Source organism: Cryptomeria japonica, chromosome 9 (assembly GCF_030272615.1).
Source record: "Cryptomeria japonica chromosome 9, Sugi_1.0, whole genome shotgun sequence".
In the NCBI taxonomy this organism is placed as follows: Eukaryota; Viridiplantae; Streptophyta; class Pinopsida; order Cupressales; family Cupressaceae; genus Cryptomeria; species Cryptomeria japonica.
In genome coordinates this window covers 522,276,477-522,290,792 of record NC_081413.1, presented here as the reverse complement: position 1 = coordinate 522,290,792, position 14,316 = coordinate 522,276,477, and positions in this window count along the sequence as shown.

The window sequence follows — 14,316 nt, the reverse complement described above, 5'->3', positions numbered from 1 at the left end:
CTACTAAGACTAGACAAAATCGTTCTGCACATGAACGCCGACGAAAGCGTCGTCTTAGAGCTTGTGCAGCTGTTTCTCAAACTTTGCAATCCCCAAAAACACCTTCAGCTATTATTATTCCATTTTCTCCTCAGCCGAAAATTGAGCCAAAATCTCCTAAACATAAGATGCATGATGGTCTTGATCCTGTGCAAGTTAAAGATCCTATTTTTATAAATCTTGATGATGATATAGATGAAAATGTTATTCATGATGAAAATGTTACTTCTTTTCATTCTGATAGTGAATATGAATATGTTGATGTTGATAACCATTTATCTAACAAATTTTCTAAAGCACTTATCCTAGCTCCTAGACAAGAACAACGTGGCTTGGAACATGAACATAGCCCTTGTTTGGATCTTGTGATAGCTCCATCTGCTGTGTTGGATGTTCCTCCTCTAGCGTGTTTCCTGCCTTCCCGAAATATTGATCAGCAAGATCGGGGGGTAGATGACGTGCTAGACTAGTTTCATTAGCATAGCAGACTCTCTCCTCCTCTCTTGATCTCTTTTGTTACTTCTTCTATGTGTTATTACTGTGGGATAGAAATTAGGAATCATCACAAGATAAGTAAATCAATCAAAACATAAGACCTGATAGCTCAATCAAAGAAATACTCATTGCAATGAACCTAATCACAATGCACATTCAATGAAGGTATGAAAATGAAGCATTCAAAAGAAAACATTAAGCAAACCAGATCCAAGATTGAATACTCCTTCCATGCGGCTCCATTGTTGTTCTTTCCTCTTCAATAGTTTTTGTGGATCTCACCTACAAGTGCTCTCACAATTGAAAGCAAAAAGCTCAAGAGTACTAGAACTAAAATTTGATAGTTTTGGCAGCAATTCGGATTTCAAGAAGTAATTGAAGGGGATGATTGAAGAAAAATTATCCAATTTATAGAGAAATTGGAGAAATCACAAAATTGGCATGATGCAATTCAAATGGAAATTGCAAATCAATATGACAAATTATGACAAATTATGCACTTTCCATGCACAATTTGATTGATTGACAATTTGATGACAAATTATGACACATTCTATGTCAAAATTGATTGATTATCAATTATGACAATTTCATGACAAATTGACATGCCATTCCCATGGAATTAGGAGATGAAATAGGAGGGAAAAGAAATTAGAAATTTGAGAATTTAGAAAAATTGAAATTGATGAAAATTAGGAAATTGGAATTAGAAATTGATGAAAAATAGGATTTAGGGATTAGTGAATTAATTAATAATTTTTCATTTATTAATCAATTCACAAAGAAGAATAATTAGCCAATTAAATAAAGATTTAATTGTAATAAGAAGACTTAGGATTAACAAGTAATTTAGTAATCCTAGAGGAAGAAATGGCGAATTAGGTTAAATGACTAAATCATAAAACCCTAGAAGACGAATTAGAAATGCGAAAATGACAATTAGGTCTTGATTAAAGATAATTAATGTCATGATTTGATTTTGATAAATGACCAATGCGACAAAATGATTGAGAAAATGCGCCAATTAACGAGGAACAATGACAAATTGATCCAAATTGACATAATTGAGACAGACAATGATCGATAGCAAAATTGATTGCAAAATGTCAAAATTGACAAGAGGACGAGGATCGATGATAAAATAGATTACAAGACGACAAGATTAGACATGACCACGATCGATGACAAATCGATCGCATGATGACAAGATTGAACATGACAACGATCGATGACAAATCGATCGCAAGATGACAAGATTGAAGGATTGATGATAAATCGACAAGATTGATAGGAGGACAAAACCCTAATTAGGATTGATGATGTCCAAAATGATGACAAATGAATACGCACATTGATGCGACAGAGTAAAATCGATCAAAATCATGACTGGATAATGTTATCGACAAGACCAAATTCGAGGACGAGATGATTGAATAATGTAGAAGAATGACTCGATGTTTGCAAATGATAAAGACCAAGTGCGTGACATAGGAGAAATGTTAATGCGACGCAAAAACCTAAAATGAGGCAATGCGCAAATGTTAAAGTATGACCTCGCAAGCGTTGACCATTTTTGGGTGTCTACAATTACCATTCTTTTATTTGTTGTCCTTAGTGTTGTCTACTTGAGGACGATGCAAAGCACTGAGATCTCTTTTGGTCTCTCTCATGTTGACTCAAAAGACACGTGTTCCCTTCTTCTACGTGACCTTCCTTGATTGGGGAATGAAGAACAATTATGCATACATACATATGGTATATATGAATTATCATATAGTATACTGACCCCAAGGAAAGTGAAGTCACCTTGTGCTTTGTGTTTTGTATCTATTATCCTTGGGTTTATCTCACACTTGGGGGCTAAATCTTTGTGATAACGTGCTCCTTTCCCTTCTCATTTCCTATATGTATCACTACCTTAAAGCAATCACCCCCAATGAGGCATGTGCAATCGCTTTAACATAGGGAGGCATACACCCCATTCATATCTCTTCAAGATACTTGAAAATTTCTTGGTGAACTTAGCTTTGCCTTGAAAATTTTTGATATTTTTCTTGCATGACTCATAGTGAGGGAACCTTACTACTGACAGTCATGGTTCTCCCTCATGATCTTCCCTTTTACTTTGTCAATCAAAGTCATAATATCCTTAGTCCACTGGGGGCTTTGTGTATCTTGCCTCCTTGACATGGTGAAAGTCTTTCAATGTTGTTTCCTTGTACTTTACCGGAAGTATGGGCGTACGCTTATACTCCCACTAAAGTGGGGGCTAAATGTAGCGTCCTAAAATTGTGACACTTGCAATTTCGACTACATTTGGGTCTTCACAATGGCGATGCAACGTTGAACCTGAATGGAGACCCCGAAACCTGTTTACGACACCAAAAACTGCATCTTTTTGCACCTTGGCCTGATCCTCCTTGCACCTTGCTGTCCCGGGAGGTGGGACCATGGCGCCCAGCGCTCTATTCCTTCAGGACCATGGCGCCTAGTGCCCTAGTCCCTCAGGACCATGGCTCCCTGGCCCTGGTCCCTGGCCCTATTTTGGGCCCGGTCTCTTGTTGGGGATTGGGTCTTTAAGTTTGCAATTCAGAAAATAATGCTTCTAGGTTGGCCTAAGGTCAGAAAAATTAGTCTCCTAACCCTAATTGACAAGTATATAAACTACATTTCCTCTCCCAAAAGAGGAGAGAAAAAAAAATATATGCAAGCAAGAGGCGGAAGCGATATTCAAACATTCAAACATTCAAGCATTCCTTCAAGCAATTGAGCATTCTAAGTCTCCATTCAAGGCTAAGTGTTGCATTCAAGACAAGGGTTCAACCATTGAAGAGGAGATCACTTACAACATACAAAATACAACATTCATTACACCTTTGCATGTAAGAATACAAACATTCTTACAACAAGGTATCAGTACTTGTTTACATTACAAACATTTACATTTACAGCATTCTCATTTCTTGGTTAATTCCAAAACCGGGGTTTGACCTAAAGGCAAACCCCTAATCCCTAACCCCCTAATTGTCCTCTCTTTTCTGTGTGTAGGTTGCAGGTACCTAGCTATAATTGAAGATCTGGAATCCTTGTGCAGAGATGAACAGATCCCCCTTCATTTCGCAGATTTTTCGGAGGACCGTGTGCACTCCGGGCGCCATCATCCCGTCAACTTTCGCTCAAATTTGCAGAACAGCATCATCTCGACATTTTACTGCTAATTTCAGGTCCGCAGCTTCATCCTGTGTCTCAATCTCCATTTATAAATGAATCTTTCTTACTTTACATGTACTCCTAGTTCAATCTTTCTATCTACATTCTTTACAAAAGAGGGTATCCTTGATGTCTCAACCCTTGAAACTCATTTAGAATTCAGTCTTGCATTGTGTGGGATTGGATCTTGTGAGTTTCAACCCCTCTTTTGAATGTAAAGTCCCTCCTAAGTGAAAACCGACAACCCTAGTGACCTCCTTTCTCCTTGGAGTGGGGAGAACACCTGGGGTTCGATTTTCCACTTTACAATAACTAAGAGATCCTACCCTAAATTTAAGAAACACCCTTACAAATCTATGGAAGATGATCTAGAAGGAGCAAATTCATCGGTTCCACACAGTGTTCTTCATCTAGAAGACATTAGGGCATACATTCATGCGAATATTGAAGAATTGGGTGGCTCCTAGATGTTAAATCTGTATTCTAAACAGATTATGGGAGAGCATCCCAAGGTTAAACCTCAATTCAAATCTCTAGAGGAGAAGAACTTCACGTAGGTGGTTAGGTTTCTAGTTTTTTATGAGAATGAATGGGCACGGTATGTTCAGAGAAGAATTCATGATGAATTTATTTGGTTGAATCAGTCGTGCAAAATCACTAGGGATGTAATGCAAGCCGTAACTGGTCTATGCTCATCTAGTGGTTTGCTCGCACTCTAGTCTGTAAAGAATCAGATTGTTACTACTGCAACCAGTTTAAGATTTGATAAGAGAGATATGATAATAAATGATATTATTAAACTGGATGTGAATTTTTCTTCTATGGTGGTCAGATACAAGGTTTACCACTCTAATAGAGAAAACTTGATATCTAGAACTTCCATATATGTTGCATATCATATGGTGAAGGAGAACAAGGATTATGACCTATGTGAATTGCTTTGGAACCATTTGATGGAGAATCTCACCGCAATCAAGAAGGACAAGAAAAATGCTTTGAAGTTTAATAATTTGATTTTTGCCTATTCTTCTACTTTATGAATGAGATTCTGGGTATTGGTCATGTGCAATGGTCTAGTGACAAACTGGTAGCAGTACAAATTAGAGATTTGTTGTAAAATATTGGTGATAGTAAGGCAAATAAAGAAACATTATGGGGATACTTCAAGAAATTCCAAGGCATTATGCAAGCTAGGGAAAGAATCCCTAAATTAGTTATGGAGAAATATCAAAATATCATTTGCCTCATGATTGAGATTGACCAATGTTTGATGGAGGTAGTTGAACCTAGAACTATATGGATCATGCCCATGAGGTATGAAGTTGAAGAACAAATTTTTGAGATGTATGCTCAACACTTGTTGAGTAAGATGATTGATACCTCCGAGGAGAGATTTGACACATTTTCTGAGAAGGATTTACAGCTTCATAATAAGTTTAAGGAATCAAAAATTATGAGAAAGGTGAGGAAGGAAGTAGAGCACTATGCACAAAGTATTGGGATCACTGCAAAAGCTGTCAGGGAAGACAAGGAGAGAAGAGAGAAAGATGAGGTAACCAAGGTTGAGAAAGCTACTCCAACAGTGTCATCCGCAAAATCCAGACAATCTAGGAGCTCTGCACCCTCCTCCAGTTCTCAAAAATCAACTAGCTCATTGAAATCCGAAGCCAATTCATCTGGTGTAGAAGAGAAGGGGAAGAAAGGTAAGGGAACAAGATCTTATGTTGTTGTTCTTGATGATGAGGAAACAAAATCCAATGAGGTAGTAAAGGAGATGGAGTCAAAGGGAAAAGCTACAAAATTCACTAAGGACAAGCCCTTTGGTGGAGAAAAACTAAGCAAGAAGATGAAGACTGGATCTGAAAAATCTGGTATGTCAGTGAGAGAAGTGGAAGAAGTTGTCACTGTACAAGGTATTCTTAAACCACTCTCTAAAATCTATGATAAATTCGATGATTCCAGTTAGAGGAGTCTAAAAGAAGCCACTATAAAGTATTTGCACAAATTCAATAAGGCTCTTATAGAGATAACGTCACAGATTCCCAAAAGTCTTTATGATGTTTTAGAGATGAGGAGAGATAGTGCAAAAGTAAAAGATGATAGACTAAGGGAGTTTTTCATAGTCAATATATGCCCTGTGATAGCCATAGAAGAAATAGATAGAATACTCAAGGAAGCCAAAAAGGAGTTTAGAAGAAAAACAATAAGCAATAGGCTTATGATCGGGTAGTCTAAGGAAGTAATCAAACATATTGAGAAAATATTGAGGTCATTTTTTCTCAAGAATCAATTTGAATTTATTGCATAAAAAGCTCGTGATGTCAAGGATTCGTTTATTTTGAAAGTCCAATAAATGTAATCAAAAGGTGAAAAGGTTGAAGTGGATGTTCCTTCAATTCCGTTAGAAGGAAAATTAGGCAAAGGTGGTGGTGAATCGAAGGCAGTGGATAATGTTGATGATACTCAAAATCCTCCAGATTAGTCTAAAGATGAAACTCTTATGGAGACTAAGATCTCTAAGGCAAATGTAAAGAATACAGTGGAAGAGGAGAAGGTTGAAGCTAAGGCACTTGTTTCAGAAGCAAGAGACACTGCAAGGGCAGTGAAGGAGTTCTTGGAGAAGGATCAACAAGAATTATTTAATCTAGAATTAGTCCAAGGGCCTATAAACTTAGCCTCTCTATACCCTATTCATAAATTGCAACTAACATCATTTTCTCAGGCGAAAGCAAGAGAGGAGATGTTGAAGTATCACATTAAGGATAGTGAACTGCTTACTCTTACAGCTGGTGTATTAGAAAAGTTCATGCCTACTCATACCAAAGACACATCAGATACTCCCTCCAACCAGTAGAAGAGTCTTATCAATTTGGTAAGTAGTCATTTTGAGTCACTTGAGAAGTCAGCAAAGGTCAAGGTCAAGAAAGAGATTGATGTAAATAGACTCAGTAAATTGAAGAGTATGATTGGTAGTGATTCTAGAGTTTTGTATGACACATGTATTAAAAGAATTCAAGATGCACTATTTGAAGGTGGAATTTTCTACAAAGTGTCTACCCCAACTATAATAATAATAATATCTCTAATTGAAATCTCAATCTGAAGTTTAGACATTCATATGGTAGAGTTTACTATTTTCATGGTTGGTGTTCATTTAGTTATCAATCCAGGAACGTAAAACTTGAAATGGGTCTGCAATATATATGCACTAAGCTCCTTAAATGATTATTCTGCATTACTACAGTAACTAACATTATGCAGAAAGGAAAGGCAAGAATGGAAATCATAAAAGGCTACATGAAAGCTTCACAAAACAATGCTAGAATGATCTAATGAAAATAACAGAAATCACACCATTTTGTCTTGGTTGCAGGAACAGTCAGCAGATCTATTTCCAGTGGCTGCAGGAACAATCCAGTCACGAACTTCTACTGCAACTAAGTAAAAACTAACTTCAATGATCATAAACACGAGATCACTCACCAAGTGGTCCCCCTTGGATGAGTGATATAAAACTTCCAACAAAATACTTTTAACAGATTAGAACAACATATTCTTTATTCATTTCTTCCTGAAAATGATTACATATTCTAAAAGAGAAAATTCAGAATGCTTGTCAAAACTCTGCTCAATTCCTTTCTATCTTGTCTAACTCTAAGAAAGAAGGAAGAGATTATTATAAAGAAAAGCTAAACTACAACTAAAATCATGCCCAGAAGAACAGGTGGATGATTGCCAGATGAAGGAGATAACTAAGAGCTTGGCTGCAGGAACCGTGGATCTGAAACCGAACCACAGTCTTTGCACGCCAAAGCGATATTTTTCAAATTCAATATGCACTAGAGATAAACTCCCATGGTGAAGTATAATTGCTCTGATTATGCCATACATTGCGCTTGCTCGGATCCCCTTCAGTTTGATCTCCAGTTATCTGAACGTGATTCTCCAGTCCTTAGGTGTGAAAGAAAATCATCCACCACAACATCAATTATTATTTGCACAAAAACAAAAACAACATACAAGGACATGCATATGTATCTTACTCAATTAATACATTCATTAACTCACATATGACATTATCCTAAATAATCCGCATATCACAGGGACAAATCATTTGGCTGCAGGAATAAATTGGCATGTCTGCAAGAATTAACCAAAAAAGTTCAAACATGATTTCATAAGTTCAGATTTAAAACATGGATTACATATAGTAAATTCATAATACTTTACTATCACAATGCAACCCAAAAGATGCCAAAAACCTAAGAGTCATGATAAAAAACATGTCAAAGCATCAACTTATCATGCCCCCCAACTTTAAGGGTTTGTCGCTCTTGCAGCAAAAGGAAAATTTCTGATTTTCGTTGAAACTCTAAAATCACCAATAGTGTCCTGCCCTATTCCCTTGGAAGACAAATTCCAATAAAATCCTTTCATTTTTTCCAACTTGGAACATCTAGCTGTTTCTTTTGCAACTGCATCATAATTCTGTTATGTTGGTTGGCATGCCAAAAGTGGCCACATAAGGATCAGAGGCTGAAAGATCAATGGCAACCAGTTGTTGGCTTTCTCCCTACCTAACTGTATGTATCTGGAGGCTCTTTATATGGCTGCATGAAAATTCTGTAATGAGTAAGGTTCTCCTAGTTTTAAATGATCTGGTAGATTATTCCAGCGTTGAGTTAACCCTTCTAGTGTGGTTGTCCTATGGGTTTGAACCAAATGCTCATATGCTTGATAGACTTCCTCTCTCATTAGAAGTACTATCTTACTAACATCATCTCTTATTAGCAACTTTTGCCATTCATAATAAAGAACCCTTGATGCTTCTAATTCCCTTCTCAATGGTAATGGACAGTCAAGCTCTAATTTTTCAAACTCCCTGGCTTGTGGCCCTATGATAATCTCATTTTGGATCCATGACATTAAAGCTCTGAGATGGATATCCCCAATATACAATAAAGGATTTCATTCTCTGTCTTGGGGTACAACATAGTTATGTAAATATAATTCACATAACAAATTCCTCACAACATGTGGAGAGGTTTGATAAGCATGATAGAATTCCTCAGGTGTTTCAAAGGATGGATTAAGGTCCCTAACAATGCGGTTTAGTCTGAAGTTCAGATACCGCTCTTTCAAATGTACTACATAAACTCTTGGGGGTGCCCTACACTGCATCAACTCAGGAACCATACCATAAATCACTTCTACCTTAGCTTCTAATTCCTCAATTCTATTATCTCTCTTTTCAATCTCTTTTTGCTGCTTATTAATTATCCCCTGCAACCTATCCTTCTCTATTTCCCATTGCCTAAAAAATGTTAAAGCAATAGATAAACTACTTAGGGATGAAGGAGGTCTAATAGGTCCTACCTTAGACCATGGAATTTCTTCAATAAACTCCTCATTCTGAGTTGACATATCTCCCACATTTTCTTCAGGTTGTTGTAAAACATCATCAACAATCTCTTCACATTGCAATGCCACAGAAGCAATATTTGCTAGCTTATCCATTACAACCTCTTCCTGAATTTCTTCTTGGATTTCTTCTTCTGCAAGGTTTTCTTGAGCTAGTGGATTATTCGCAACAGGGGCATCATCAACCCTAAATTGCAGAATATCCTCAAATACACCCCATTCCATTTGTGAAACATCTCTCAGTGACCATTGTACAAGCTACTTAACCAGTCCATGATGGCTAACAAAGCAATTTGCATACTTTCGAGTCTCCTTAGCACCTATAGAAATGAGATGGTATAAGAAATTAGGGACATTAACTCGCTGGCTATGATGCAGATGACTAAGTAACTTAAAATGAGGTGAATGCAGATTTGAATACTGCCCTTCACATGTAATATATTTCATAACATACAAAGCTACCTGAGGCCAATGTGCTGGTAAAGAAACCCTTCTAGTCCCTTGTCTATCCACCATTAAGGGTCTGTCAGTGGAAATTATGAACTCTGCCCTGGCACTCCTTGTGTCTTTTGATTCTGGAAAGAGTTCTCCTTCCTGTAGCAACCCTATGACCTCTGCAATTTTCTGCTCTGTAGCAATTACCCTCAACCCTTTAACTGTAGCTTCTCCTTCATCAAAGGAATGCATGAATTCTGCAGCAATTTCATTGTTGTAATCCCTGATTTTCAAGAAATAATCCAACCAGCCGTGGTTTCAAAAATAATGCTCACAGACAACATCCTGCAACAACCCTTCATGGACCATTGGCTCATGGTGAATTAGATCACCACCCATCTTTTACTTTGATACTTCCGCAGCTTCACCAAAATGTTTGACAGTTTTGCAAAAAACTAAAATCTACATACATATCTTAATTTTGGCGGTAGACTTTATTATTCACTTGTGTGAAATAATAATCATCATAAGTAATGTTAGTTAGGAAATCAATTCGGGGTATCAAAAAACTGATAATAAATCTCATTGGAAAAAGGACCATAAAGTACCCCCCCAACTTAACCTAGCACATGTCCACACAGGCTGACGAGATTTTGGGTTTGGAGCGGATTTAAAAGGATAAAATCATAATGAACTAATAAATGCATAATAAAAATAAAGTGCAATATACACGTACCTGCAATTGGGCGAAAATGATGGCGAAATGAAATGAAGTGACAGGTAAGAAAGTGGGATGGAATGTAGTGGATGGAACTTTATGTACAGAGAACAATATTTCCATATAAAATGGAAATGTTTTATTATGATATGGTAAATAAGTTCACTGCAGAGGTTGCAGGAACATCACCTTTATCAATCTGCTCAAGTGCAACAAGAAGCTCATGAATTGATACCAAATCATTGGCAGTTGCTGCAGGAACTTTTATTTCACTTTGTGGAGCAAACTGTTGCAGGAACTCTTCTCTAGTAGTTGGCTTGTGATAAAGTTGTAGGAGGTGTCCATTCACTAAGAGTTTAAATCAAACAAGATCTATTGTGGACAAATGAACTGCTCCATTTTGAAAAACTTCTTCTACCTCATAAGGACCTAACCACCTTGTTTGGAGTTTTCCCATAGCATCTTTATATCTGGAATCATACAGGAGTGCCTAGTCACCAACTTTGAATTTCTTTTCTCTGATATATTTATCATGCCATCTTGCTCTTTGGTTTTGAATCAATTCTGTCTATTGAACAACTATCTTCCTCCATTCATCAAGAGCATTTAACTGCTGAATGTGTTCTTTCTGTGCTTTAGAAAATGTCATATTCAGTTGTAGAGCTGATCTCAAGGTTTTATGCTCAAATTCAATAGGCATCATTGTTGTTTTGTCATAAACCATCTCAAAAGGTGTGAATCCAATTGGTGTTTTTCATGTTGTTCTATATGCCCAAATTGCCTCTGAAAGTCGATGAGACCAATCTTTCTTGTGGATAGACACTATTTTTGTAAGAATAGCCTCAAGCTCTCTATTGGTGACTTCTACTTGTCCATTAGATTGTGGATGATATGGAGTAGATTTCCTATGTCTTATATTGTATTCATTGACCAAAGCTTTTATCAATGTTGATGTAAATTAAGGTCCCTGATTTGAGACAATTTCCCTTAGTACTCCATACCTTGTAAATATCTCTTCATAGAGAAACTCAGCCACCTTATTATCCCTTGCATGTTGCATAGCTCTAGCTTCTACCCATTTTGTTACATAATCTGTACATACCAAGATATAAGATTTGCCATTAGAAGGTGGATCAATGGGGCCAACAAAATCTAATCCCCACTTATCAAATGGTGTAATAGATATTTGAGGATATAGTGGCATCTCATCAGATTTGTAGGTCTGCCCATTCACTGACATCTATCACATTTCCTTGTGTACTGAGCTGCATCCTTGTGTAATGTAGGCCAATAGTATCCGATATTGAGTATTTTCAGTGTTGTCCTTTTGGCAGCAAAATGACCTCCACATGGCTCATCATGACATGCATGTGGGATGTCATATGTTTCATCTTCTCTGACACATCTTCGCATGACTTGGTCAGGTCCAGTATAAAATAGACAATCAACAATCCATGAAAAGTTAAAACTTTTCTCAACTAGCAACCTTCTTTCCTTAGGAGAAAAAGAAATTGGCATCTTAGCTGCAGCTAAATAGTTGGCAATATCAACATACCAAGGAGTATGAGCCTGTATGAGAAACAAATGCTCATCTGGAAAAGTGTCATCTATCATTGTAGAATCTTCCTGCAATTGAAGACGTGAAAGATAATCTGCAATCATATTAGACTTCCCTGGCTTATCAACAACTGTGATATCAAATCCCTACATCAACAATAACCAATGAGCTAATCTACCGATGATTGATGGCTTATTCATGAGATATCTAATTGTGGTATGATCTGTATGCACAAATATGGGATACCCTATAATATAGTGTCTAAACTTGTTAAGGGCATATATGACAGCTAGCATTTCCTTTTCAGTAACTGTATAATTCAATTCAGGTCCCTACAAATTCTTGCTGATATAATATATTGCATTTTCCAACTTGTCAACTTTTTGTCCCAGTACTGCTCCTATGGCATAATCAGATGCATCAGTATGGATTTGGAATGGTAGAGACCAATTTGGTCCTTGTAGAACTGGTGCTTGAGTCAAAGCATGCTTAAGCTTGAAAAAAGCTTCATTGCATGCTGAGGTCCATTTAAATTCTGCATCTTTAGTAAGCAGTGAATATAAGGGACTTGCAATTTTGCTAAAATCTTTGATAAACCTTATGTAGTATCCAGCATGGCCAAGAAAACTTCTCACATCTTTCTACTTCACAGGGTCATTAATATGTTGAATAACCTCAATCTTTGTTGGATCCACTTGTATGCCTTGTACAAATATATGATGACCAAGGACTATTCCTTCTTCCATCATAATGAAACACTTCTCACTATTTAGAGACAAGTTGTAGTCTTCACACCGCTGCAAAACTTTCTTCAAATTACCCAATGCTTGATCAAATTCAGAGCCATAAGTTGTAAAGTCATCCATGTAAATTTCCATAATATCTTGAAAAATATCAGAAAAAATATTGATCACTGCCCTTTGAAAAGTGGCTAGAGCATTACACAACCCAAAAGGAAGAATAGAATATGCATACATGCCCCATGGGCAAGTAAATGTTGTCTTCTCCTGATCCTCTGGAGCTATTTGTATCTAATTATAGCCACTAAATCCATCCAGGAATGAAAAATATCTCTTACCAGCAAGAGAATCCAATACCTGATCCACAAATGGTAGTGGAAAATGATCCTCCCTTATGGCTAAGTTCAAGGCTCTATAATCAACACATACTCTCCATTTGCCTCCCTTTTTAGGAACTATCACCAAAGGTGATACCCATTGACTATCAGAGATAGGATAGATAAACCCAACTTTCAACAATTTCTATAATTCTTCTTTAACTATCTCCTTCAAGGCAGGGTTGACTCTTCTTTGAGGTTGTCTGAGGGGGCAACACTCATCCTTTATGTAAATAAGATGAGTACAAACTACTGGATCAATTCCATTCATATCCTTGTAATCCCATGCAAAATCATTTCTATGGAGTTTCAGCAAGTCCACTAGGCTATCCTTTTGAGTATCTGATATATTCTTATTGATGTTAAGATATTTATTCAATTCCACCTCTATCTTGATAGTAAGATCAATCTGATTTATATCAGAAAAATGAGAATAAGACAATTCCTATGGCAACAAGGTATGCAAGATATCAGTGGTTGCAGGAAAGTCCAAACCTACAATATTCGGAACCAATTCCTGCAATTCTTGATCTTCTATTAATTCATTTATCAGGACCTTATAAAGAATTGATTTTTCATCATATAACTGCATGAGTGGTCCTCGATTAATCATCATAAGGTAATTAATAGAGTCAATTTCTTCAGATTCCTCTCCCAAGATAGGCCAAACAGCCTGTTGCTACTCAAGCTAAGGTTGTGCTAGGGAATACAAGGCTAATGTTTTTGTGGAACTGCCATCTGAAATAGTCATGTCCCTTGATCTACACCCAATATATGCATCAGCTGTGGCAAGCCATGGTCTACCCAAAATGACTAGATATCCCCCCAATGTTGCTTTTGGAGATAAAATCATAAAGTCTGTAGGATATTCCCAGGAATCTAGAATAAATACTATATTTTCTATGATACCATCAGGTTTTATTGCAGAGCCATCAGCAAGTTGGAGAACTATGGGTGTAGCCCTTAAACTATCGATCTCTAGATGTTTCATTACTTCCCTTGTCATTGCATTAATGGCTGCCCCTAGATCAACTAAAACATTTTTTATTTGACTGCCATTAATGACTATACACACAACAGGACTACCTAGATCAGAATACTTTGGAATGGCAATTTTTTCTAACATAATATCAGCCAATTGACCCATAACATGAACTGTTTGTGGATCATTTTTCTTTCTGCCAGGTTTCTTTAGGCATGCTTCTCTCAATGCCTTGCCATATATAGGGACATCCTTTATTAGTTGCAACAATGGAATTTTAACACAAATGTGCTTCAGTTGATCAAGAATATCAAAGCTTTGTTGTTTTTTAGTGGAAACTT